This window comes from Mytilus edulis, chromosome 12 (genome assembly GCF_963676685.1).
Source record: "Mytilus edulis chromosome 12, xbMytEdul2.2, whole genome shotgun sequence".
Lineage (NCBI taxonomy): Eukaryota > Metazoa > Mollusca > Bivalvia > Mytilida > Mytilidae > Mytilus > Mytilus edulis.
Window position 1 is genome coordinate 66,010,755 of NC_092355.1, and position 26,701 is coordinate 66,037,455.

Here is a 26,701-nt window from a genome sequence, read left to right on the forward strand (position 1 = left end):
ACTCCCTTTGTGTTGGGAGTGGGTGGAGATTGATCGTCCTTATAAATATAATTGTCGTATAAACATACGTTAGTGACACATCTCCATTAATCCCGTTAGGGAGTGTACATGGATGCCACTGTACCCTCGCAGCTTTCCAGGGGTTCTTCGGATATAGGAGGCATTTACCAGTACATATGGGTAAAAAATATGAAGAATAGAGAAAAATGGACCAAAAAAAATAAAAAAAATAAAAGAGAATTTAGAGGCACTAAAATATAAAGAATAGAGAATATTGAGGTGCTAAAATACAAAGAATAGAGGAAAATGGTCAAAAAGTATAAAGAATAGAGAAATATTATGGTCTAAAATTATAAAGAAAAAGAAATGAAGTACCCCCACTCTAGCGCCTCAAGTGTGAATGAAAGTGGTTAATCGCTGTTCAGTGTTGATGGGTTTGAGTGCAAAATTACATGTAAGAGCAGACGTTCAAGTCATTTCCCGCGATTTATTTGCTATAATTTCCAGACTTTTCAATACTTAAATACGTCATTCAACACTTATATAAATATACATGAAAAATGATGAAAAAGAATTATGAAAGGTTCGTGAATCGAGCGATAAGAATATTTCTCGTGGTATTATCTATATAAAACGCACATAATCGAAAGTATTAGTTTTTGATGGTTAGTTTCAGGTAAAGTTTAGTATTACAAGTACACACCCGTGATATCGCGGGTCCCGGTGACTGAATTAAAGTATATAACTATGCCTAAGCATTATTTTAGTAATTGGTATTGTCATGAATCTGATAAAGTCATGTCGATTATAAGATACACAGTTTTCTCTGCTTTCAAATCTTTCTGTTTGAACCCGTCGACCTGGAACTTATCAATTATTGGAAATATTAATTATTTGGAAAACAAAAGGTCCAGGCTATTCAGGAATGGGGTATTTTTTTAATCAACAGCATTGTCCTATATTAGTTATCTTAGAAAGTCTTGCTGATTGCTGAATAAAGCTACAATAGGGAACAATTTGACAATGATTGAATTTAGTAGTGTCAGCTCTTAGATTATGACCCGTGTATATAGCAAAATCCTAAATACACCGTTTGGTGGTGCGCCTGTCAAATGCGGAACGTACAGATAAGGTAATAGCTAACAGGTGAATATACTATTGGTATCGGTATCGGATTAGACCCGGAACTTGTTTATTATTGGCATTATTAATTATGTGGAAAACAAAAGGGTCTGGTGTGGTGTAATTTTTAATCTACACCATTGTCCTATATTAGTTATATATAAAGTTGAATTCTTTGATTTGTCGTTTTTACCCGATGACGGCTGACAAATTGGACCTCGTAATTTTAGTATTATAGATGTACTACAAATACAAACGTTTAGGTGTACAAGACCCATTTAGAAGGTTCTTGGTGTGGTTTAATGAATTGAGAATTATTGGCTAAAGCAATTAAAAATAATTGAGAAAAGACATCGAAATCTAAGGATAGAGGAAAATATACCTTTAAACCTAAAAAACAAGAGAAAAATCGACAAAACAAAATTAAAAGAAAACTGACACTATATTCTATAGAAATGGAGAAAAATGGCCAACGAAATAGAAAAAAATAGACAATATCCAAAATCAAATCACGGGAAGTTAGTTGGATGAATTTCAAACATCAATTATATAGACTTTCCGTTATCCTGTCCCCTTTTCGCCACATGTGACCTACCGAATTTGACTTATTATTACCGGATTTGTTCTAACATGAGCAACACGACGAGTGCCATATGTGGATTAGGATCTTCTTATCCTACCGAAGCACCTGATAACACCCCGGGTTTTTTTTGTAGGGTTCGTGTTGTGTTTGTGTATGCATGTTAAGCATAGTTTTAAGCGTAGTTCTACAGGTTTTCGTGTTAAATGGAGAATAAACTCAGAACAAATACATTGTAGTCTTTAACTTTTGACACGACCCTGCTTAATCAAACATCCCATAAAATCTGTATTAGAGACTTTTGCCTTTCCATAACCTCAAAGTTATACTACGTTCTGTTAATGGAAAACAAAATCAGAAAAAATTGTCCTTTAGATTTTTACTTTTTACATGACCTTGAAAACAAGAGACAAATTGTCTTTCCTTAACCTAAATTAAAGAAATATTATTTATGAAGAACAAAATCTGAACAAATTGTCTTTTTAACTCTTGATATGGCCCTGCATGAATCTCCTACATGTGAATTATAGACTATTGTCTTCCCTTTTCCTATAATTAAGAAATATTGTTTATGGAGAACAAAATCTGAGCAAATCTTCTTTGTAAAACTTTAGATATGACCATACATAAAAAATAATATATTCTAAGCTTGTATTAGAGTATTGTCTTTCTTCAACCTTTTCAGAAATATTGTTTATGGAGAACAAAAACTAAACAAATCGTCTACTAACTTTTAACTTTTGACATGATTCTACATTAAAAAAAATGCTCTAAGCTTTTTTAGAGACTATTGTCTTTCCATAAAAAAAATCTCCTAAGCTTGAACGTATTAGAGACTATTGTCTTTCCTTAACCTAAATTTAGGAAATGTTGGTTAAAATTAAAACAGTCAAGACATCTTTGAAACGTGCTTAGTGTCAATGCCTTGATGGTTGTTTACGACGTATACAAATTAGGGGAAATAGATTTTCAGCTGTTATTGAAATTCTATTTTCAATTAATTCTTTCTACCAAGAATTACCACGACAGCGGTCCTTGAGAGGTTTTTTCATATGCATTGAATAATTTAATTCGATAAAACAGCATCTTCAAAATCCGGTCAACCAATACATAATGAAATATAATATTCTTGTATAAAATAGCATTATTGATATGATACAATTAGGAGTATTTAAGTTGTGATTTTAAAAATAATAATAATTTAACATTCTGTGTGCGACAGGCGTTAAAAAATAATATGCGTGAAAAAGATCAATACTTGAATCATATCGCGCAGCTGTTAGCATCTTACTCCTGCTAACGTTTGGATGATCGATCGTAAATATCAACCAATTATCTTCAAAATAAATGACATTTTCACATAAAGCACATTGTTGATTGCTATAATTATCAGATATCAAAGAATATCAATATGTAAACACGATCAAATGATCTTGTCTGTTCAGTCGCATAGCATTATGCTTATTTTGTGTTTCCGTTCCATTTTCAATAGGTATACGATTCTCTCGGATTTTACCCATACTGTTATACGCGAAGCAGACGACATTTTACAAATGTCGGATCTGAGTGTGACTGACAAACGGAATAATGTCCTTCTACAAGCACGAAGATACTGAGGAAATATTTTTGCGTAAATAATGTAAAAATCAATACTACTGAATTAACTACATTTGAACCATCGGAGATAGAACACACACATACAAGGAGATGTAAAACTGGATTTTTAAAAGATAAAATGTGATATTATGAAATTATCATTTCATATTTACAAATCGTCACTTTCTACATTAAAACAGGTGCGTGTCTACTAAAGGAATATTTGATGACATAGATGACTTGGGAATATGGTATATTTATACATTTATGATTATTATATGGCGAATTAGCAAATACATCCAATTAAGAAGTCACAATTAATTAATCGTTAATTATCCGAGGTAGATAGCTATCATTTAGATGCTCTGATAAGCGTGGAAAATAAACGGATAGTTATCTACGCACAGGATCTGAAAAAAAAACACGGTAAGATTTTTTACTCTAACGATTTTTGACTTTTATCTCTGTTTATTTTATTTGTATCTGTTGCTTCTTAACAGATAATATAATTAATTATTTGATGTTGTTTCACGCAAACGGTTAAAGCTGCTTAAATCAGGAATTAAACGTTTTTTGGTGTCGATAATATATTTTGAGACACTCAAAGATTTAAGGAATCGTGAGGATTCTAATTGCCACTTCTATCTGATTATATAATTTAGTTTCTGAGCTATTAAAAGCTAACACACATGCAAAATGAAACATTAATTTTGTTCTTTACTTAACAAAAAACAATATGGTAGTAAACTATACTGCATAAAACATCTTTTACTTCATGTTGAAAGCCTCAGTCTGACTTTAATATGAAGAACAGCAATTGTGTGTGTTTTTTACTGTGCACATAATGAGGTTGTGTTTTGGATGGATACCCCATATCCTTTCATTTCTATCGTTCCCTTTAAAATTTTCATATTTACCCTTTGGCGCTTTTCTTGTTATTTGGGGGTCTTGCTGTGAAACAAAGTGAGAGACAAAAAATCGACAATTAACCTTTTAAAATTAAATCTAAATAAACAGATTTTAGCACTATGGGGTTGGGGATACATTTGTACTTTTCATTTTATGTCAACATTCTGAAATTATGTGTATGTATGTGTGTTATGTTAATGATCTTAAAACATGCACTAAACAACGTAACGTACATAACACTACATGCCAAGGCAAAAATAAAAAATAAATTTATTTGATGGGTTGCTGTTTGATTGACATTTATCCACATTATGTTATATTAAGAGCCACGAATAGTTAACGAACTGCATTCGAACATTCTAAATGAATAAAATATGTCAGTGTAAATCTATAATAAAGTCACTAATCATTTTCAAATGTTGATGATTATATTTTTAACAATATTCGTATTCTCTGTGGATTTGCGAGAGTTAAGCGTGATCACCTAGCTAATTGATTAACGATTGTAACGATACAATATAACATTTTTATAAATACACGTTCTGGTTAAAAAAAATCAATTTCAAAATCTGTGTTTACATTGATGAAATTACACACAAATTTATATTAATACTCGAAACATTAAAATGATTCATCATACATCGTGTACATTTCAATTAATGAAATAAACAGATGTTAATTCGAAACAGCCAACCAGTAACATAATGTTTAACTTGAACTCTAAGCATGTCTACATACATGACATATGTTGAGAATAGGTTAATGGCCGGTGCAAAATTGCCTTTTGTAGCAGTCTCGTATCTCCGAGAGTGATGGTGGGGGTGGTTGGGGTGATGTGATGGGGGTTGTCCCAACTTTATAGTGTTCTGCCATTTCTCTGTGGTTTGTTTGGATTTTCTGTTTATTGGTCATAAACGTAATGCCGGTTTTTCTTTTTTTTTTGTGGTTTTAGGATGCCCATTTAGTATCCCTCATGATGATAAAAAAATGTGTCACATTTTGAGAACATTGTGTAAACATTATGTTTTTCACTTTTTCTACATCTATGATGTTTTATACGAAACGAAAGAAATATGTAACAAACAATTATTCTGGATTTCATTAGACATATTTCTAACGGCATTTGAAATCTAAGAATATGTGATATAGATAAGCTTCAAGTGGTTTTTATATAAACATATGTCAGCAATCACATGCAGTTTCAATCGGAAACGTTTACACTAAAGTGTAATCGAACCTTAAAAGCTGTTCATTTTAGAGGCAGTCGCCGTCCAAATCGCCGTATACACTGGTTATACATATAGAACTTCATTTAGTGTTATAACATTTAACCAGATTGTCAAGTATACTCTTCAATCATTACAGCAGATTATATTTGGTCACGAAGTATTGTCCCTTTTGATTTCTGGATATCATTGATCAAAGCCTTTAACGGTGGAGTGTCCAATCGTTACTTTATTGTTTTCATCTTATTTGTTTGTTATTTTTCGTTGTTGTTATTCATAGGTATCAATTATCTTTTATTAACATGATTAGTAAATACAAACATACTCCGTGTTGAAGATTGTATTTTGACCTATAATGGTTTACTTTTACAAATTGCGACTTGGATTAAGAGTTGTCTCATTGGCACTCATACCACATCTTCTCATATCTATACTAGTCCTATACTTCTAATACATTGTGACTTAGATGGAGAGTTGTTAAATTGGCACTCATACCACATCTTCTGATTTATACTAATCAAACTGAAACGTGTATTGTATAACGCATAACGTAAAACTATTAGTATGTACAATATATGAAACAATAATATAAGCTTAGGAGTCTGTTTTCTTCAGTTCTAATAACAATGACTGTATTAAACTAAGAGGGTGCTGATTACTGCATATCTGCACTTGATTACTTATCCATCTATTTTAGAGACTATGCAACAATTGAGTTAACGCTTTTCATGATCAGCTATAAGTAAATGCAAATGATGCCTACTTCTTCAGACTTTTTCTTGTGACTTTTTCTGCGCGCATAAAAACAAAAAAGTATAATATCTCGATTCTTTGGTAAAATTTGAAACAGTTATTCTAATGCTAATGATTTGTTTTAAAATAAAATGAAATAAAAGTTTCTAAAAATACAAGTTCGAAATTTAAGATATGTTTTTGCCACTTGAAGATTCGTTTTAGTTTTTGCTCATAATGGAATAAAGGGAATGTGTATTAACAGATACTATAGAATTGTAAAACAACAAAGTTTCCAGAGGAACTTCTGTTAGTGGAAACACATATACGTTGACAAGTGGACTATGATTTGTTGGTTTTTTGTTGCTGAGTGTATAATTATGTATGTGTGTGTGTGTGTTTTAACTTTTAGCTTTCATATTTTAATTCGTTCAATGGGTTAAGTTAATCAAATAAGGCCTTTGAAAATAGTGGAATTAATTACTTTTGGAGTGTCAAAAACTCGTTGGAAGTACTTGATAAATTGCATGCATATATTGGTGATTTTGAATCTGTTCAAAGTTTTGATTTTTCTACCCTATATACCACTTTGCCTCATATTCTTATTAAGAAAAAATTCACATCCCTAATTAACTGGGCATTTAAAAAGTCGGAATGCGAGTACATATGTTCAAACTCTTTTAGATCATTTTTTAGTAGCAATAAACAAAAGAACTATGTCAATTGGACATGCTTTGATACTATTTATGCACTTGAATTTTTACTTGATAACATTTTTGTTCGCTTTGGAGATTCCGTATATCGTCAAGTTATTGGAATTCCAATGGGGACTAACTGTGCACCACTTATTGCGGACCTGTTTTTGTATTGTTATGAGTTACAATTTATGACTAAAATTAGCAAAGACCCATCAAAACAACATTTGATACAAAAATTTAACAATACTTTTAGATATTTGGATGATATATTGGCTCTAAATAATGACGACTTCAGTATGTATACTAAAGAAATTTATCCTGTAGAACTTACTTTAAATAAAGCTAATGATAACAATGACCACTGCCCTTTCCTCGATCTTGATATCTATATCATAAACGGGAAGCTTAATACAAAAATTTATGATAAAAGAGATGATTTTTCATTTCCTATTGTTAATTATCCATTTTTAGATGGTGACGTTCCCTTGTCACCATCTTATGGTGTTTATATATCTCAACTTGTACGATTCGCTCGTGTATGTAACAATGTATTAGATTTTAGCGAGAGAAATTTATGTATTACTGAAAAATTATTACACCAGGGTTTTCGATATCACAAACTGGTCAAAACATTTACTAAATTTTATCACCGGTATAAGGAAATAATTCGTAAATATAACTCAACATGCAGACATCTTATACGTTCAGGTATTTCACATCCAAAATTTTATGGAAATATTCTTTATAAAGCACAAAAATGTCAGTATTCTCCTCAGAAACTAACAAAACCTTTAAATAGACTTATTAAAAGGGGATATAGTTACGATACTGTTGTCAGGTCATTAAAGATTGCATATTTTGGCTTTAACATTGATTCACTGATAGGGTCTTTGCATCGGAACTAAACACATTTACTTCTAAAAAAACAGTTGTTGGCATGACACGGGTTATGTTCTTCTCATATATTTTATGATAGTATGATACTAAACCCCTAACGGGAGGGATTGTACCTGATATTCATATGATGAAGACATAATCTTTCAATCAGTTTAATTGAGGTCTGGAGCTGGCATGTCAGTTAACTGCTAGTAGTCTGTTGTTATTTATGTATTATTGTCATTTTATTTATTTTCTTTTGTTACATCTTTTGACATCAGACTCGGACTTCTCTTGAACTGAATTTTAATGTGCGTATTGTTATTCTTTTACTTTTCTACATTGGCTAGAGGTATAGGGGGAGGGTTGAGATCTCATAAACATGTTTAACCCCGCCGCAATTTTGCGCCTGTCCCAAGTCAGGAGCCTCTGGCCTTTGTTAGTCTTGTATGATTTTAAATTTTAGTTTCTTGTGTATAATTCGGAGTTTAGTATGACGTCCATTATCACTGTACTATTATGCATATTTTAGGGGCCAGCTGAAGGACACCTACGGGTGCGGGAATTCTCGCTACATTGAAGACCCATTGGTTGCATTCGGCTGTTGTTTGCTCTATGGTCGGGTGGTTGTCGCTTTGACATATTCACCATTTCCTTTCTCAATTTTAATGCAATGAGTAGAGCAAATAAAGTATGGATTGACCCCTGTTGTATGGAAATGTGATATATATAATACAATAATTATAAAAAATTGATAAATTAATAAAACAGTACAAACATATCAATACTCAATGTAGTGGAAACGAAATAATCCTTCCGCGATTAATTTTCTTCTTTTATTCTTGTCCAATGTTGTGCAGGAACACATTTATATAATCCACCTACTTCATGTTTCTAAGGACACAAGGACAAACAAAATCGTTTGTTTCAGGATTTAAATGAGCAATATTTTTTATATATATATATATATAAGTTAACCAATATTCCACAGAAAATAGCTGGCCAGTGTCTAATCGGTCATCTGGGATATTTTGGTCATATTATGAGTACTCTTACTGTTTAGACAAATAAACAAGAGAATGATTTTAACAACAGTAAATGAATCCCCATTTTTATGAAGATCAATGCTTTCGGATTGGGACACATGGTTGGCCTCCCCCCCCCCCCCCCCCTTGGCCTTTAATTAATGGTTGAACCCCCCTTTAAAAATGGCTGGATCCGCCACTGCGAACCATAGATTATGAATAATTTTATCACTGCCTTCAAAGGTTATATTTAAAGACTGCTATTATATATCTCGTGCGACATCAGGTGGAAAGTTAATCAGATGTCATTAAACCTAGGCTTATTTGTTTGTTTAACCGTATGACGTTGTTGCTGACTTTTATAATATATCTCTATATATTCATTTTATATATAAATATAGGTGCTTCATCACGAAATGTCTATTTATTGATAATACAATCTAATATAACAGTATATAAAATAATGAAAATATTGTATGATTTCCAATTAAACAACAACCCACCAGAGCCCTAAGAAACAAAATATGTGTAAACAGCTTTAGGGCACTGTACGGTTACACTTGGCGACATATATATGCTTCATTTATAACAACAATCCCATCCTCTTTTGTATATATTTGCACGAGAAACACGACGGGTGTCACACGTGGAGCATGATCTGCTTCCCCTTCTGGGCACATCTGATTTTGGTGGGGTTTTCCTGATGCTCAGTCTTGTTCAGTCTTCAGTGTTCTACTTTGTGCTGCGTTTTGTGTACAGTGACTGTTGTTTGTCTTTTAGTATCTGTTTTTCCTTTTTTTGTCATGGTGTTGTAAGTTTATTTTCGACATAAAAGTTTGATTTTTCCTTTTGTATCTTTGGTCTCTCTTCCGCAGTAACGGAATCTTAATTATACAAGAGAAATAGATTTATTGGAGCAAATCTGTATTCTCAAAACGTTTACTATTATTTTACTTTTCAACTTTAACATGTTAAAAGGAAAAACAACCTTATCAAATTCTGGTCTGTTGGTCCTGCACACCCATGCACTTTCCTCTGCATGTGAAGAACAAACAACTCTTGGTGGGGTCCAAATGTAACCTGTTGAAAGGCTAAGTTTGTGTCCCTTTTCGAATAAACACTTCCGGTGGCATTCCAAATATTCCGCCCATCGTCTACCAATACTACAGGACCTACCTATAATTGTATTTATTGTTAATATTTATTCTCGCGTCCTAAACATGGAGAAATATTTGCCACTGGAAATAAAGCAAACAATAATCATTCAACATTTTTATTAAAGCCATTTTGTATATAGAGAAGAGTAAGACCGACCAGTATAGTAATGGTAATGAGGTTTTAATTTCCAAGGGGGATATCATTGCTTGTGCATATGAGAAGTTTTTGAAATATGTAAATCTTTCAGGTGTCAATTTGATGTCATTTTTTACTTAAACTAAGTAAACCATCAAATTTGCAGAAATGAAACTTTTGATGAAGGGAAATATATTCAGACCATGTTGTGCCAAAATTCACTTGTCCATGTTGTCTATGACTTTGCATTAACTATTCAGGATTAATGCGCTACATAGTACATTAATTTAAGATTTCCAGAAAAAAGGGAGTTATTTTGGTAGTACCTGCGTTTTCATGATCAGAAATTTCTTGTACAATTCAGGATATACCTGGTTTCCTTGAAGTTAAACTTAAGGTAAAATATTTAGAAAGCTGTGAAAATTGCAAAATTTGCATGGTTGAACAGATAGGGATTTTTAATTGGTGGTCTGACACCTAATATGTTTGGCTTTGATCGTTCCTGATGAAGGTTACTGTAAATGCAGAAAAGCGCTTCGGACGCAAGAAATTATTTTAAAACGTGTTGTTTTCACTTGTTTTAAAACGAAGATACAAATATTTTTCCAACATTATATCCGTAAATATATATATATTCCCCTGTAAATGTATCAATTTGAAGTTCTATCTAATTTTCATTACATGTCAGTTGAACATGATATGGTATAGATTGTCTTTAATTCTCTCGAGTCGAACTCTATTTATATTAAAGTAGCTTATTGTTTAGATGAAAATAGATATAATAAGATGGTGTATGAGTGCAATGAGACAACTCTCAATCCAAGTCACAATTTGCAAAAGTAAACCATTACTGGTCAAAGTACGGTCTTCAACAAGGATCCTTGGCCCACACCGAACAGCAAGCTATACAGGGCCCCACAAATGATTCAATTGTTGTGGAATGGTATTTGTTTGTTTTTATATACGTTTATTGATATAATTGTTTTATTCATTTAGTTATATTTATATTTATTTTCTTCGTCTTTTGAATGTTTATTTTTGTTTTGACACATGTCGAGATTTGTTACTGCCTTTGTATGAACATCGCATGTGAAAGCACTTATCCATGTGCGTGAAGCAACACAAACGTTATGTCATAAATAATAGATAAAACAACCTGAAAATTGATGACGAGGAACACTTCCATGAGTTTACAAACAAATGCTATTTATTTACGGCATACTGTAAAACATGGTATGGTATGATGGTATGGTATGTGCTATGGTATGGTGGTATGGTATGAATACCCCCATACCATGGTATGCACGAATGGTACCATGGTATGGTATGATGGTATGGTACAAGTTACTATACCATGGTATAATTTGATGGTATGAAGCATGGTATGGTTTTTTGAAGTAGGAAATTTTGAAAAGTTAATTAAGGCAATTTGAAACATGATTTTTTTTTTAATTTGCTGACATTATGTATCTGGTTTATTTTTTAAAAGTAAATACTTCAGTTAGAAGCTTTTAAAACACGTCTCCTCAAACGAGGATATAAAATATCTGAAATCAACGAAATTTTTAATCAAACACAAAATATAGAAAGGAAAAACCTGCTTATACAACGCCAAACGAAACGGGAACAACCACTAGTTATGTTAACAAAATTCAACCCATCTATACAGAAACTGAAAAATATAATTACAAAACACTGGAACCTTATTTCATTAAACCCTAATTGTTTGAACATATTTAATCGCCAGCCTATTATAGCTTATAAAAGACATACAAATTTACAAGAACTATTATCAAAGCATTAGTGGGTATAGTTTGCTCAACCTTTCACAACACAATATGATACTGATCTCACAAAAAATAAATCATAATTAACTAATATGTTATTCAAAGACAACCGGTGTATGGTCCAATATAATATACGAAATAAAACATTAATAATACGCCAGTATACAACTTATTGAGTCGACCACTGATGAAGCCGGACTCAGGGATCTTTTCCCCAAACACGGCAGAAACACCGGGCCTAACATTCATGCTCATGGGTGAGCTCGGATGGGCTATTTAAATACAGATACATAATGTCAGCAAATTAAAAAAAAAATCATGTTTCAAAAAACCATACCATGCTTCATACCATCAAATATACTATGGTATAGTAATTTGTACCATACCATCATACCATACCATGGTACCATTCGTGCATACCATGGTATGGGGGTATTCGTACCATACCACCATACCACAACACATACCATACCATCGTACCATACCATGTTTTACAGTATGCCTTTATTTACAAATATATAACATAAGCGTGTACTGTTAACGTTTCAAAAATACCACTTTTAAACCACATAAATGTTAAATACACGATAATGCAATTAGAACCTCTACGTCAGGCATAAATATAGATAAATATCAAACTTATGTATATATATATCTATATCTATTAAAACAGCTGTAAATAATATCACCCACGCCATTTCACTTCCAAAATGGAAGAAGTCCTGACTTTAATGGTTTTCTCGAATCATATGTAATTGATTCCCGTGTAATAATAGTTAGCAATGGCCTTCTGCTATCAATTCCAATATTCTGACAAGTTTTCAAGAGTGTATGATTTGTATATTTATAACCTTTCCTTACAGTAAATAAAACAATTTGTTTTATTTACTGTAAGGAAAGGTTATAAATATACAAAGCTAAGGCTCCGTGTTGAAGGCCGTACTTTAACCTATAATGGTTTACTTTTTAAATTGTTATTTGTATGGAGAGTTGTCTCATTGGCACTCACACCACATCTTCCTATATCTAAATAATTCAATTATATAGTAATTGATGCTGAAAGAAAATATGTACAACCTTGTGACTTGTTGAACAGGCATACGTACACACAAAACAGATACACGTTTGATTTTACTTATCAAAAAACATTAAAACTCATACTCATTAGAGTAATTTGACACAAAGTTTTTGGTTTCAATGTTGTTGAATCCAGAAAATGGCATCGGACATTCCACAAAAGTTTTAATTTCATTGTTCTCGTTGAAAAATGCATAAAATATTTGCCATTGGAAATTTTAACATTCAACATTCAATAAATGCCTAAAAGGTTTCAATGCTCTTTAAGTATTTTATACTTTTGTCCTTCGTAAAACGTTTTAACCTAAGCTAGTATGGTTCATGATGAAGTTTATTCCTGATGGAAACACGTGACATGTGGACGGAAATCCAAATCATGCTTAATGTGGTAAAATTGAGAATTGAAATGGGGAATATGTGTTTGTTTTGTTATTTTTTTTTAATCTATTTTAAACTTATATCGCAAAAATCAGCGAAAAGAGATGGCTTGTAGAAAATCCCTACTGAATGTTAGAAAAATATTACATTTACAAAAATCATGTCTAATTTTTTTTTAATATATATTATTTTTTGGGGGGAAAGAGAGGGGGGCTCAAAAGAAAAGGGCCGATTGATAAATAATACGAAATTAAAATATTTGTGGAATAAGATTTGCCAAACTATAGTACAGTGATTGCTTATGTTCAAGATTGTCTTAGGTCACATTGTAGTACCATCATATTCATTATTGTAAACGCATCCAATAGAATATAGGAGCGAAAGTAATAAAATAATAGCCCAGAATTTCAGCTTGTAAAGCACCCTCCCCCTCCTCCGCTGACGGAAACATCTTTATTTTTTTCATGTCTATTTGCGATATTTTGGCTGAGATACAATTTGCAAGCTGACCAGTTTGCCAAGAGGCGAGGCAACAAACTGTAGGTAAAAACTCGCTTTTTACGAGTTTGTTTTTATATTTCAACTTCTGGATCTATTAAATAATAAAATCAAAAACTGTCTGCGCTATAAGTAAACTCAGAGTTCAGCTCTAACTAGATTATCATCTGTTGTCTCAAGAGTTTGCTTCGCATTGGAAATAATAACTTCTAATTATGAGTGTTATTAATTGGACGCCTGCTACCAGCTGATAGTTGAAAAAAATTTCTATATTGTCCTCTGTCTGAACTCTCAAAATCCCTTTTTATATTATTGTCAGCTATCGTTTTTATTGTTAAATTAGATGCAGATAGTATAATTATAAAGTATTATAAAGTAGCCGTATTACCGTCCATCAACCAATTAACGATTCAATAGAATACGTGATCGCCAATCAACCAATTAACAATTCAATAAAACACGTGGTATTAATTTTGTGGTAAATCCCCAGACCACTTAGACATACTTAGCCGATATGGACGCTTATTCAGGACAAATGAGAAAGATAAATACTTTTCACCAAAGCAACATCTTGAAGGTGTTCAGCAGATTGTTTATAAAAAATCTCCGGTTGCGGGATTTTCGCTATGTTGAAGATCCATTGGTTGCCTTCAGCTGTTTTTCTGCTCTTTGGTCGGGTTGTTGTCTCTTTGACACATTACCCATTTCTATTCTAATTTTTATTATTATAGGTATGTAGCTATGTTCATAGTCTGTGTTTCGCAATAATTTTAGTCCTGGTTTTATTCATTTGGTTAAAATGTATAAAGTATTGTCTGCAGCATCGGACATCTCTGATGTACACATGCATAAAGTCACATCTGGTGAATTGAACTGGTAACTCAGAAATATACTGCGTTTAAAAATAGCATTCAAAGGTGTTACTCAAATAAGAAATGAAAGAAAACACAAAAAAGCAGGAACATGGTATCGCGCATGCACTTGTCAACAGTACTTGATATACTTACAGTGGAAAAACCCAGAGTGCAGTAGAATAGAATATAAATCATAGTAAAATTGGAATATACATAATGGTATGCAAAAGTCTAGAAAAAAACCTGGGAACAAGACAAATTTGAAATAAGATTTGTGGAGATACCTTTCATACAAACCGTTCATAGGTTACTTTCCAGTTTTATTTTAGATAATTTAAAAGCTGTTATCACAAACCTTTAATTTATATCAGGAATCTGATGTTCAGTAGTTGTCGTTTGTTGATGTGGTCCATATGTGTTTTTCGTTTTTAATATATATTAGACCGTTGGTTTTCCAGTTTGCATGGTTTTACTTTAGTCGTTTTTTTGGGCCCTTTATAACTTGCTAATTGATCTGAGCCAAGGCTCCATGTTGAAAACCGTACTTGACCTGTAATGGTTTAATTTTACAAATTGTGACTTGGATGGAGAGTTGTTTCATTTACACTCATATCACATCGTCTTATATCTAATAATGAAAATGATACAAACGAATTTAGTTTTGTACTAAAGTTTGATCAGCCAGTGTACCCATGTTTAGTAGTGTGTTAATCTGAAATTGCTCAAACTTAGTACCGCTGCACGGAAACAATAAATCAATAGTTACATTAAAATGTCGTATAAAAAAATCCCAACGAAGATGCAATATTCACAGAACATTATCAAGACAAAATCAGATCAAAACTTGATTTTCCAATAAGACGTAAGACGATTTCTTGAATTAAATAGTCAGGTTTCAAATATGATTACCAATAAATTGCTTAGCTATGGTGCAGTTGCCTGGAGGTCATGCATGTTCAGACATATTTATTATTATTCTTTATAATTGTTACAATCGGATTAAATACACCTGCAAAGTTCAAGATACGATCAAATATTTCATAGAACATTCAAGAAACGTATGAAATAGATTTGTCTAATTGATTGCAATATTTCTACAAAACTCGTTATATTTTTGTGCTCTACGAAGGCTACATTAAACGCGAGTAGAAGTGATCGATAACGTGGAGGGCCAACATTATTCGGGATATGCATCAGGTTGTTACAATCGGTTTAAATAGTCCTTCAAAGTTCAAGATACGATCAGATATTAAAGAGAACATTCAAGAAACGTATGGAATAGATTTCTAATTGGTTACAATATCTCAACAAAACTCTTCTACGAAGGCTGCACATTAAACGCGTGCATGTAGAAAAGATCGATATTGGAGAGGGCCTAAGTTATGTCCTAAAACGGTTTTAGATGTTTAGTATGCATAAGAAGATGTGATACATGTAGGTCGTAAATGTGGCTTGAACACAAATTTGAGTGGAACTGATATTTCGTAATTTACTAAAAAATTTCCTTGAAATTATTTCCAACCTTGATTCGAATTATGACCTTACTGACACTTTGAAAGTCAACTTTGACGTACACTTCAAACTCTTAAACTCTAGATCACTCTATGTTTAGCTGAACTTGTGATTAATCAATTTTCCAGACGACTATGCATATGGCTTTTAATTATCCCCTTCATAAAATGCACGTGGTTCGTGTAAAAAGCAATAGTTGAAAACAACATATCGTTGTTCTATTACATGAAAATGGTGTTAAAGTATTGATTAAACAGATAGCATTAGATAAACATTTATAAACATCGTTTTTGATGTTTTTAGTCTAAGATTAGTTACAAATAACAATCTTGTTGATTGAGCAGAATAAATGTATCAACACATTGAGGAACATGTAAAGGAGCTACCATTTGATTTATGGGGGTAGGGGGCTAGGATGAAATTTGAAAAAAGGCAGGTGGGTAATTTTGAGTAAAATAAAAGGCAGGATGAGAAAATTGCCAAAATAAAAATGGCAAGATTGCATTGTAAAAAAAGTCAGGATATACTAATAAAAAAGGCAGGATCTAATACAGTGAAACATGAAAGTGCAGGACAGAAATTACAGCTTAAAAAAATGCAGGAAAACAGTTTTCACCCCATTGCATTGATATCGATGCCCTTTAGATGTTTGCATGTTATTTTTTTTTGTCGTTGGATTGCTTTCTCGTTAACATATACCTCATCAAGGGTTTGAGGGAAGGGGTCAGGACTGCAAGACGAAACATACACATGCACCCTCTTCCGACATCAGTCGAAACAAATCGCTGCTGGAGTGGCATTTAAGTGTACAGCATTGTTGACCTTTAAATGTCTGCATACTTGTTAATTTTGTCGTTTGAATGCTATCTCTTTAACATAACCCTCTTTCACTGGTGGACCCAGGGTTCTTGGGGAGGGAGGTTAACAACTCATTTTTCTTATTATGAGAAAGTTTCATAGTATTTCGGAGGTTTGAACCCCAATGTCAAAATGGCTGAATCTGCCCCTGTCTTTCCTTTATTTTATTTTGACCTTTTGGCCTAAAATCCTGTACCTTTTTAAAATTCTGTCTCATGCAAATGCAGAAAGAATGATTTGAATAACGTAGAACACATCAACTTAAACAGGTTGTCTTTAATACTTCTATAAACATAAAATGTCTGGTATATTGGAGAATTCAAAAAGGTGTTTAAGAACAGCATTTCAACAATTCTAGGTAATTTCACTGTGTAGGTGGTAAAGTTCCAGGATCTCGAGTGTGTGCTTTAACAAGTGTTTAAGAACACCATTTTAACAATTCTATGTAATTTAACTATGTAGGTGGCAATCTTTGAATTTCAATTTCTTGATAGTATGCTGATTAGAAATCGTGTTAAAGTAAAGTGGTGATATATTTATTTTGTATTCTGATTTATGCGATTAGATTGCGTAACGTATATAGTACTCTACTTTAAGAAGTGAACGATGTATTTTCTCGCCTCTGATCAATTTGCTTGTTTTCGAGATATAAGCCATTGGAATTTTGGCGGAAAAATGTTCTCTCTTGATTTTTCATAGCTTTATTATTGTCAAGTTAAAGTTCTCAAAAACTATTAAAGAATAAATAAAATTTTATAAGACTTTTACAATTGGCTTATAATTATACATGTAAAAGATTTATAAAAAGAAAAATGGGGATCCATAGGCAAATATTGTAAGGCATTCAAATGTATAAAACCAGAGAATTTCGAAAATCTGACAAAAATTCCAAAACATGACAAGCAAACATCCTTAAGTAGTTTTGGAGTGTACGTCAAACAATGTATTTTCACGCCTTGATTCTACACTTTCTGCTAATGACATCATAATGTAAAAACTTGTTTTCGGTAAAAAAAATTTGCCAACTTCTATGTCATTTGGTCACACTTTTGTGTACATGCGTTCAAGTAAAACAGAATGAGCATGTCTTTAACGTACTCTCTGGATATTTTTTAAAGTTAAGATTATTTCATATCTTCTTGGAACACATAGTTAAGTCGATGATTCATTTTCGAATAAGCATTTTTAGAACACAGCAAAGAAATTTAATATAACCATTACATACATTTAAAGAAAGGTAATTAAAACTTGTTTTCAGGCGTTGTCTATTTCGTGTGTATATATAATGTAAAAATACTGAGGACAAATAAAAAGACCCCAACTACTTTGTTGCACAAGACACACAAAATATTGATGATACTCATTTGGTTAGAAGTCTTTATAGAAGCAATATAATAGTATTGTAGATCACCAAAAATAGTTTTTCAAATTCCATTAAAAAATTAATGTTTAAACAAATAGCAGTAGCCAAGTATTCATATCACACCTTCATGTTCTCGTCCTGATAAAAAGAAATATTTGCCGATGAACGTTAAATATAATTCTAATATGACGTGCTTCTTTCGCTTTGTAAACAACAGCGTGATAAAATTCTCGATATATCTATACTTAGCGCAGACTCCAAGATGTACACAAATGGCTGTTTAAATATGCCTCCCACGTAAATCCACATGTATCGTAACCTATGTGTAAACGGTTGTGGATTTCGCTGTGTTAACAATTACAGTTGAATAAAACCCTACAGAACATTTATTCTGATTCTGACGCATAACAAAAAGAATTTACACATTAGAGAACGGAAAAATGGACAAAAACAAAATAAATTAAAATTCCGCGAAATTCCAGTAATGATTTTGGCGCATTAACGTCATTTCAAAACATGACGTCATATGTATGAAAACGTCAAAGCTGAAGGTTTTTCTATTGCGTTTACCTTCTAAACTCGGATACAATTGCATTAAAATAAATTATTGAGGTAGGTGTTACTTGTTTTCTGTTCTATTGCATTATTCGCACATTTACTGATTTCAGCAAGTCAACATGGCGGCTCCTTGGTTACAACATGTCAACAGTGAATTTGACGGTAGCTTACGATAAAAATGTAAATTTAAAATTGCAAATGTTGGGTTTACTGAGAAGTAACAAAAGGAATCACATTTTTTTTTCTAGCGGTTAGTTAAGAAATCATTCATGCAGGTTTATTCAACTTGTTTTACATTTATCGAACAGTGGGTAAAATAGAACAGCCACACACACGGTATACCCATCATCGCTTCAGTTTTTTAATGATCGTATTTGTCCTATTAGAATCGAAATAATTCATGGAAGCCATAGATTTGTTGTAAATTTACACATGGCCTGGGCCGTGATATTCGTTAATTTTACCCCTCGCTAACGCTCAGGATAAAATTCGAATATCACGGCCCAGGCCATGTGTAAATTTCCAACAAATCTATGGCTTCCATGAATTATTTCTTAAACATATCACATCTTCATATTCTCGTCCTGATATGCGTGTACTACTTGCTGCTGGACGTTTATTTTAACAATATCACATCTTCATGTTCTCGTACTGATATGCATGTACTACATGTATACTTACCGCTGAACGTTAAATATAAACATTTATTACATTGGTTACAATGAATTACATTGATTTCCCAGTTAGATAAAAACCAATAATTTCACATGTGAAATAAACGTGGTTATTTCACTCTCTTACGTCATACAACAATAGGCGTTGTCAATACGTCGATAACGTCGGATCAAAACAAATTGTCAATGCGTAGGAAAAAGATATAGTACCTTACATTTTCTACATTAATTTCATAAAAAAAAAGCCATTTGCCAATGTAATAAAAAGAATAACTAATCGCCGTATTTGAATATCAAAAATAAGACAACTTGTGACCGAACGCCGCTATGGATTAAACTTGTGCTGCGCACTCGTTTAATCCATGCGTCGTTCGGTCACGCGTTGTCTTATTTTTGATATTCAAATACGGCGATTAGTTAGACTATAAATCATATCTTAATCTTATCGTCCTGATATGCATGTACTACTTGCCACTGAACGTTAAATATAAACATCCCACATCTTCATGTTTCTCCAGATATACATGTACTGCTAGCCACTGGACGTTAAATATAAACACATCACATCTTCATGTTGTCGTCCTGATATGCATATACTACTAGCCACTGTACGTTAAGTATAAACACATCACATCTTCATGTTTCTTTAGATATGCATGTACTACTTGCTGCTGGACGTTAATGAATATAACATATCACATCTTCATATTGTCGTCCTGATATGCATGTACTACTTACTGCTGGACGTTAAATATATGCTGGACGTCAAATATAACATATCACATCTTCATATTGTTGTCCTGATATGCAAGTACTACTTGCCAATGAACGTTAAATATAAACATCCCACATCTTCATGTTGTCGTCCTGATATGCATGTACTACTTGCCACTGTACGTTAAATATAAACACATCACATCTTCATGTTGTCGTCCTGATATGCATGTACTACTTGCCACTGTACGTTAAATATAAACACATCACAACTTCATGTTGTCTCCTGATATGCATGTAATACTTGCCACTGTACGTTAAGTATAAACACATCACATCGTCATGTTTCTCCAGATATGCATGTACTACTTGCCGCTGGACGTTAAATATAACATGTCACATCTTCATATTGTTGTCCTGATATGCATGTACTATCTACCGCTGCACGTTAAATATAAACATATCACATCGTCATATTTCTCCAGATATACATGCACTGCTTGCCACTGGACGTTAAATATAGACACATCACATGTTCATGTTGTCGTCCTGATATGCATGTACTCCTTGCCACTGGACGTTAAATATAAACACATTACATCTTCATGTTTCTCCAGATATGCATGTACTACTTGCCGCTAAACGTTATATATAACATATCACATCTTCATATTGTCGTCCTGATATGCATGTACTACTTGCCACTGGACTTATAATATAAACATATCACATCTTCAGGTTTTCGTGCTGATAAACATGTACTATTGCAACGTTAAATATAAACATAATTATCACATCTTCATGTTCTCGTCCTTATATGGAAGTTATACTTGCCGCTGGACAGTAAGTATAAACAAATCACATCTTCATGTTCTTGTCCTGATATTCTTGTACTACTTGCCACTAGACGTGAAATATAAACATATCACATCTTTATGTTCTTGTCCTGATATGGTTGTACTTGCCACTGGACGTTAAATATAAACATAGTACATCTTCATGTTCCCGTCCTGATATGCAAGTACTACTTGCCACTGGACGTTAAATATAAACATAGTACATCTTCATTTTCTTGTCCTGATATGCATGTACTAATTGCCACTGGACGTAAAATATAAACATAGTACGTCTTCATGTTCTTATCCAGATACAGACCTTCTAAAATTCAAACTGACCATTATTCCGTGCGTTCATCGTGTATCGTGCGTGTTGCGTGCGTGCATCGTGCGTGTATCGTGCGTGTACCAATCGTGCGTTCATCATTCATCGCTCCGTGTATTTTCCGTGTAACGTGCGTGCATCGTGTATTCTTAATCGTGTATCGTGCGTGTATCGTGCGTGTATCGTGCGTGTATCGTGCGCTCATCAATCATTCATTCTTAACCGTGTATCGTGCGTTCATCAATCATTCATTCTTAACCGTGTATCGTGTGTTCGTCAATCGTGTACAATTGTGTATATCAGATAACGTGCATTTGTCAAACGTTCATCTCTAATTGTGTAACGTTCATACATTGCGGTTTTTATATGTTAGTTGGTTATAGAGCTCACCAAAGCTTATATTTTTTCTCACGGTTAAAGTATATATATACGCATATACAAATGTATATATTCCGACTTTAAATGAAATTTACAGTCACTCTTCTTGTGAACACTTAATTAACTTCATCGTACATAACGTTCATACAGATTCATAACGTTTTGTGTAAATATTTTATCATCTGTAAATATTTCGTGGTTATTCAGTGAATCTTGGCTGGGACTGACACATTTTGATATAATGATACATGTTGAACGTACAAACAATAACATAATATTGACATTTCTATGACAGAAGAGTTAAAATCAACTGAGCGAATTGAACTTAAAAATATACTGTTGGTTATTAGTTAAAAATATTCTGTCAATTAAAAACAAAAGTGCTTTTGCAAAATTTAGATGTGGGGTAGCTCCACTAAAAGATAGAAACTGGAAAGTATGAAAGAAAAGAAGTCCACGAGATGATATGTGGTGTAGCTCTACTATTGAAGGTGAACTTCGTGTCATTCTAAAATGCCCATTATATGTAGTTTTAAGTCAAATATTATATATTTTAATAAACATTTTAACCTACAAATTTCATATTTTTTTTATTTCATAACGGCAATGTTGCTGTTAAAGTCGCCAAAAACACCAACAATATTTTATTGAAAAGAAACTATACAAATCCTTGGTTGAACTAGGCTAGATTATAATTTTTCGCTTATTTGACAAATTCATATGCTACTTTCAAATATTTAAGTTTTGATAAATACCATTATAATATCATTTTTGTCTTAGTTTCTGATGGGCACATGTACGTTATGATATTCCATTGAGAAAATACAATATACAAGATTGTCGGGAAGTGTGGATTGCGGATTAAAATGTTAAATGTCAAACTTGAATTAACAAATTAAACTTAGGCGAATTAACACGAATATGTATTATATTCTCTTCAACAGTGTTTGAATTCTCTGTTTTCTGAATTTCATTTAAACTAAGCTAAATATGTTTTGTGGAAATTGAATAAAAATAATTATTCCATATTGGTATTATGTATTTGAAGGCATTGTTTTAATTATACAAATATAAGATCAGGCAAATATATCATGTATTCCTTAAGAAGGATTTTAAATTGAGGAACTTTTAAAACTTGAAATTGAATTTACAAGTTTAAGATATAATTTGTTTTTTATTTTATTTTTTATAAAATAGTTAAATATATGGTATTATCATAACAATGGAATAAACATGGAACACTTTCACGGATTCTTTTTTCATTGTGTTCATGGTTGCCTATCAATGACACTGTTTTTAATGTATGTCTAAAAGATTAGTATCCGAAAAAATAATTCACAATAGTACGTTGTTAACTAGGTTGGTCCCCTCCGTAAATCATTCAGTATCAGTGGTCATTTTCACGTGTACGCCCGAACCTCAGCGAGGGGTCTGAGGGCCTAAGTCATTGCACCTGTTGGTAGTTGGTTCAACGTGGCGAAGCCCCCCCCCCCCCGTAAGCTTACAGGTTATCAAGAATGAGATACCGTTCCTGTTATTGAAAAAGCATACTTAAAGAATTTAAATTGTTTATTTTAAATGTCTAGTTTATTCATCGTGTTAATGTGGATTCTAAATAATGGTCAATGGATATAGAGAAAATAATTTTTATGTCTAAACCAGTTTCTTTAAAAAAAAAATGTTTAAAAGGAGCCATGGGTATCGTAATTGTCGTTAATGAATATGAAATAATTTATGTTCGGAAGGTTTCTGTTGAATCCTGGTTCTCGGCTGGAATTGCTCCCCGCGAAAAGTGAATGCATTTATCAATCTTTGACAGGATTTAAAAAAACATATTTTTTCAGATTTTTTTACTTTTCTCGGAATATCGACTCAACACAACTATAACAAAAATCTATTAAGGCAATAAATATATCATTTGAAAAAGTCTCAGACAGTTAAATTGCGTAAAGATAAGCCCCAATTGAAGTAAAAAAAATTGCTTTCAAAATTTTGATTCAGACATAAATCAGAAAAAAGCTTCTTCTGTCATAAAAACTTTCTGTCCAACTTCCATGCAAAGGTTTGCTTAAGGTATTGATATTAAAAAAACAACCTTTTAACCACATTCTTCTCCTAAAGAGTGGGGGAGGGAGGCACGGCTTTTTTCGGGATGTCGGGATCGGGTGTTTTTAGACTCGGGATTTCGGGATAGATCCTTTTGGGATCCGGGATTTCTTTTTTTCTAATTTCGGGATGTCGGGATTTATTGTTTTTTTAAATTCGGGACATCGGGATTACATATTTTTAAGCCCGGTATTTCGGGTTTAGAACCCCTCCGACCCCTCCTCAAGAGTGACACCACCGACGAAATTTAGAATAACACATATTTTGCTTTTGCGACAGATAAATATGTCACAGGCTCGACAAAAAAAAACCACAATATCGAATCACAGAAGATAATGAATTCATTTAAATAAAAAATAAGTTGGTAAAATTCTCTGAAAATTCACAGCTAGTAGATTCAGACTTGAAAGACAATTAACAGATCTATATAATTTGATACCTTTTGTTTGAAAAGTAAAATTCGTCACTTTTATTCGCAATTGAAAAAAGATTTACAGGGCTGATGTATAATTTATAAGTAATTTGTATTCTATTTAGATTAAAATATATTTTTTTAATCAAAATTCGAGTGTACGCCGGGGCGTTTTGACGTAAACGTAGCTACGCGCCTGCAGTATGTCTTCGGAATATACAAATATTAAGGTATTGTCAATAATTTCAATAACGGCCGGGAAACAGACTAGTTGTTAACCTTCTATGATTATTTAAGAATGACGGATGTTTTTTTCCCGGTACGTCTAAACACTGCTAAGGACTAGAAGGAGTGCTTTTATATGTATTATTTCTATATATCATGTTAGAGATAAAACTCTGTGGTTAAAGTTTTTGACATTTTAATAACCGTTTCTTAAACTATACTGGATTTCTACCACTTGGACAGAAGCTTGTTTATGATCATAAGATAGTATCAAGAAGTTTTTAAACATTTATTAGATTCATAAACTGTCCTGGGTTTTTTTAGTAAACTTGGACAGAAGCTTCTTTCAATTAAAAGATTATAGGTATATTCAATTGATTTTTTTCCTCATTTTTGTTGAGCCTGCGATTCACAGAAAGAATAGGCGAGACACTGGGTTCCGCGGAAACCTTACGATTTTTTTTAACAAATTGTCTGTTTAACATATTGTATAAGAAAATTTATGAAATAATGACTGTGGTACAATGTATGTTCATTTCTCAGTGTTGAAGACCGTGGCGTGACTTATGGTGAAACTTCTGTGTCATTTTATTTCTTGCGATGAGTTGTCTCATCCCCAATCATACCACATCTTTGTCTTGTTTTCAAAACTTCAACACGTACTTTCAAAAACTTAAAGAACGATTGTACGAATATGTAGTGAAACCTCGTAACCAGCTTCAACATGTTCATTTGTGGACAAGTATCATTTTCGAATCTATAAAACACGTATTCAAAATGGCGATTAACTGAATAACCACAAAGTATACCAGAATTTGTGACGACGGACGACGACGAGGTGATACCAATATACAAACGCAAAATTTGTATGCGGTCTTTTAAAAACCGACATAGATATAATGCTTTGTTGACAAATTTATTATTTACATGAAATATTTACAAAATACACTTGAGATAAATTCTTCTTCGTTCTGAAATTTTTTTTCAACAACTATTCATTTATTAGTATCCAACTTTACCGATTTTGTCCATAAACGTTAACACAACAGATACTAGGATTCACGTGTAATCAGTTACTGTATGTAATTTGACACGTGTAAGACGGTTCGTTGATTTTCGGCATATCAAAGAAAAACAGGCACGTGTCTTAATAATGTTGAATATCTTGTTTATTTATTATTACTAGAACACACCCGCGAAATCGCGGGCATTCAGAGCGTAGTTTAAAGTATCAGTATGTAAAGTGTTGTTGGAAGAATTTTGTTAAATACAGAATGACTGGAGAATTTCAGCAAAAGTATCATAAGTCATAGGTTATTGGGGACAGGAAAATGTTTTTTTTTTTCACCCTCCACCTTTTTTTCCAAAGTTCACAATTTTGGGTTTTCTATCAATTTCAATATGAACATACATTTAGTATGTTATTAACATTTATTTAAGTAAGGAGCCTGTAATTCAGTGGTTGTCGTTTGTTTATGTGTTACATATTTGTTTTTCGTTCATTTTTTGTACATAAGGTCCGAGACCACCATTGTCGTCCCTTGATTTTCGATAGTCCCTAGTGTTGACAGTGGGTTACTTGCCATTAATTTTTATACCCCTTTCAAATTTATTTCTCCATGTTTAATGCCTCAAATTGCAAGTAGGGGGATAAAATTACACTGTAAAAAAATTTGGGTCCAGAATTTTAAAGGAAAGTAGTGATTTGGTCCAGCTGAAAAAGGTTTAAAATTAGCACTTCGGAAGCTGTCAAAAGATTTCAAGACGCCCTAAACATACAATTGTCAATATTTTGAGTTAGAGCCGATGAAGTTTTCTATAATTTTGATATAATTTGTCCCAAAAGTTGTACAACACACTGTAAAAGTTTCTTTGAGAAAGCGCAGGTGGGATTTTTTTTATTTTCATTTATGTTCTAAAAGAAATGCACTACGAAATAATTGTGTTCTCGGACCATAAATAAGGCCGCTAGTTTTCTCGTTTGCTTTGTTTCACATTGTCATTTCGGGGCCTTTTGAAGCTGAGTATGCGGTATGGGCTTTGCTCTTTGTTGAAGGCCGTACGGTAACCTATAATTGTTAATTTCTGT

General features: G+C 32.6%; 1 protein-coding gene across 1 annotated transcript in view; it reads left to right on the forward strand.

The window, feature by feature from the left end:
- Positions 1-3,038: 3,038 nt before the first annotated feature.
- The window catches only part of LOC139498949 (two pore potassium channel protein sup-9-like), a 92,462-nt gene continuing 68,799 nt past the window's right edge, over positions 3,039-26,701 (forward strand). The window contains exon 1 of the mRNA XM_071287540.1: positions 3,039-3,724. The gene's annotated coding sequence lies outside the window, so the exon portion shown is untranslated. The remainder of the gene's footprint in view (positions 3,725-26,701) is intronic.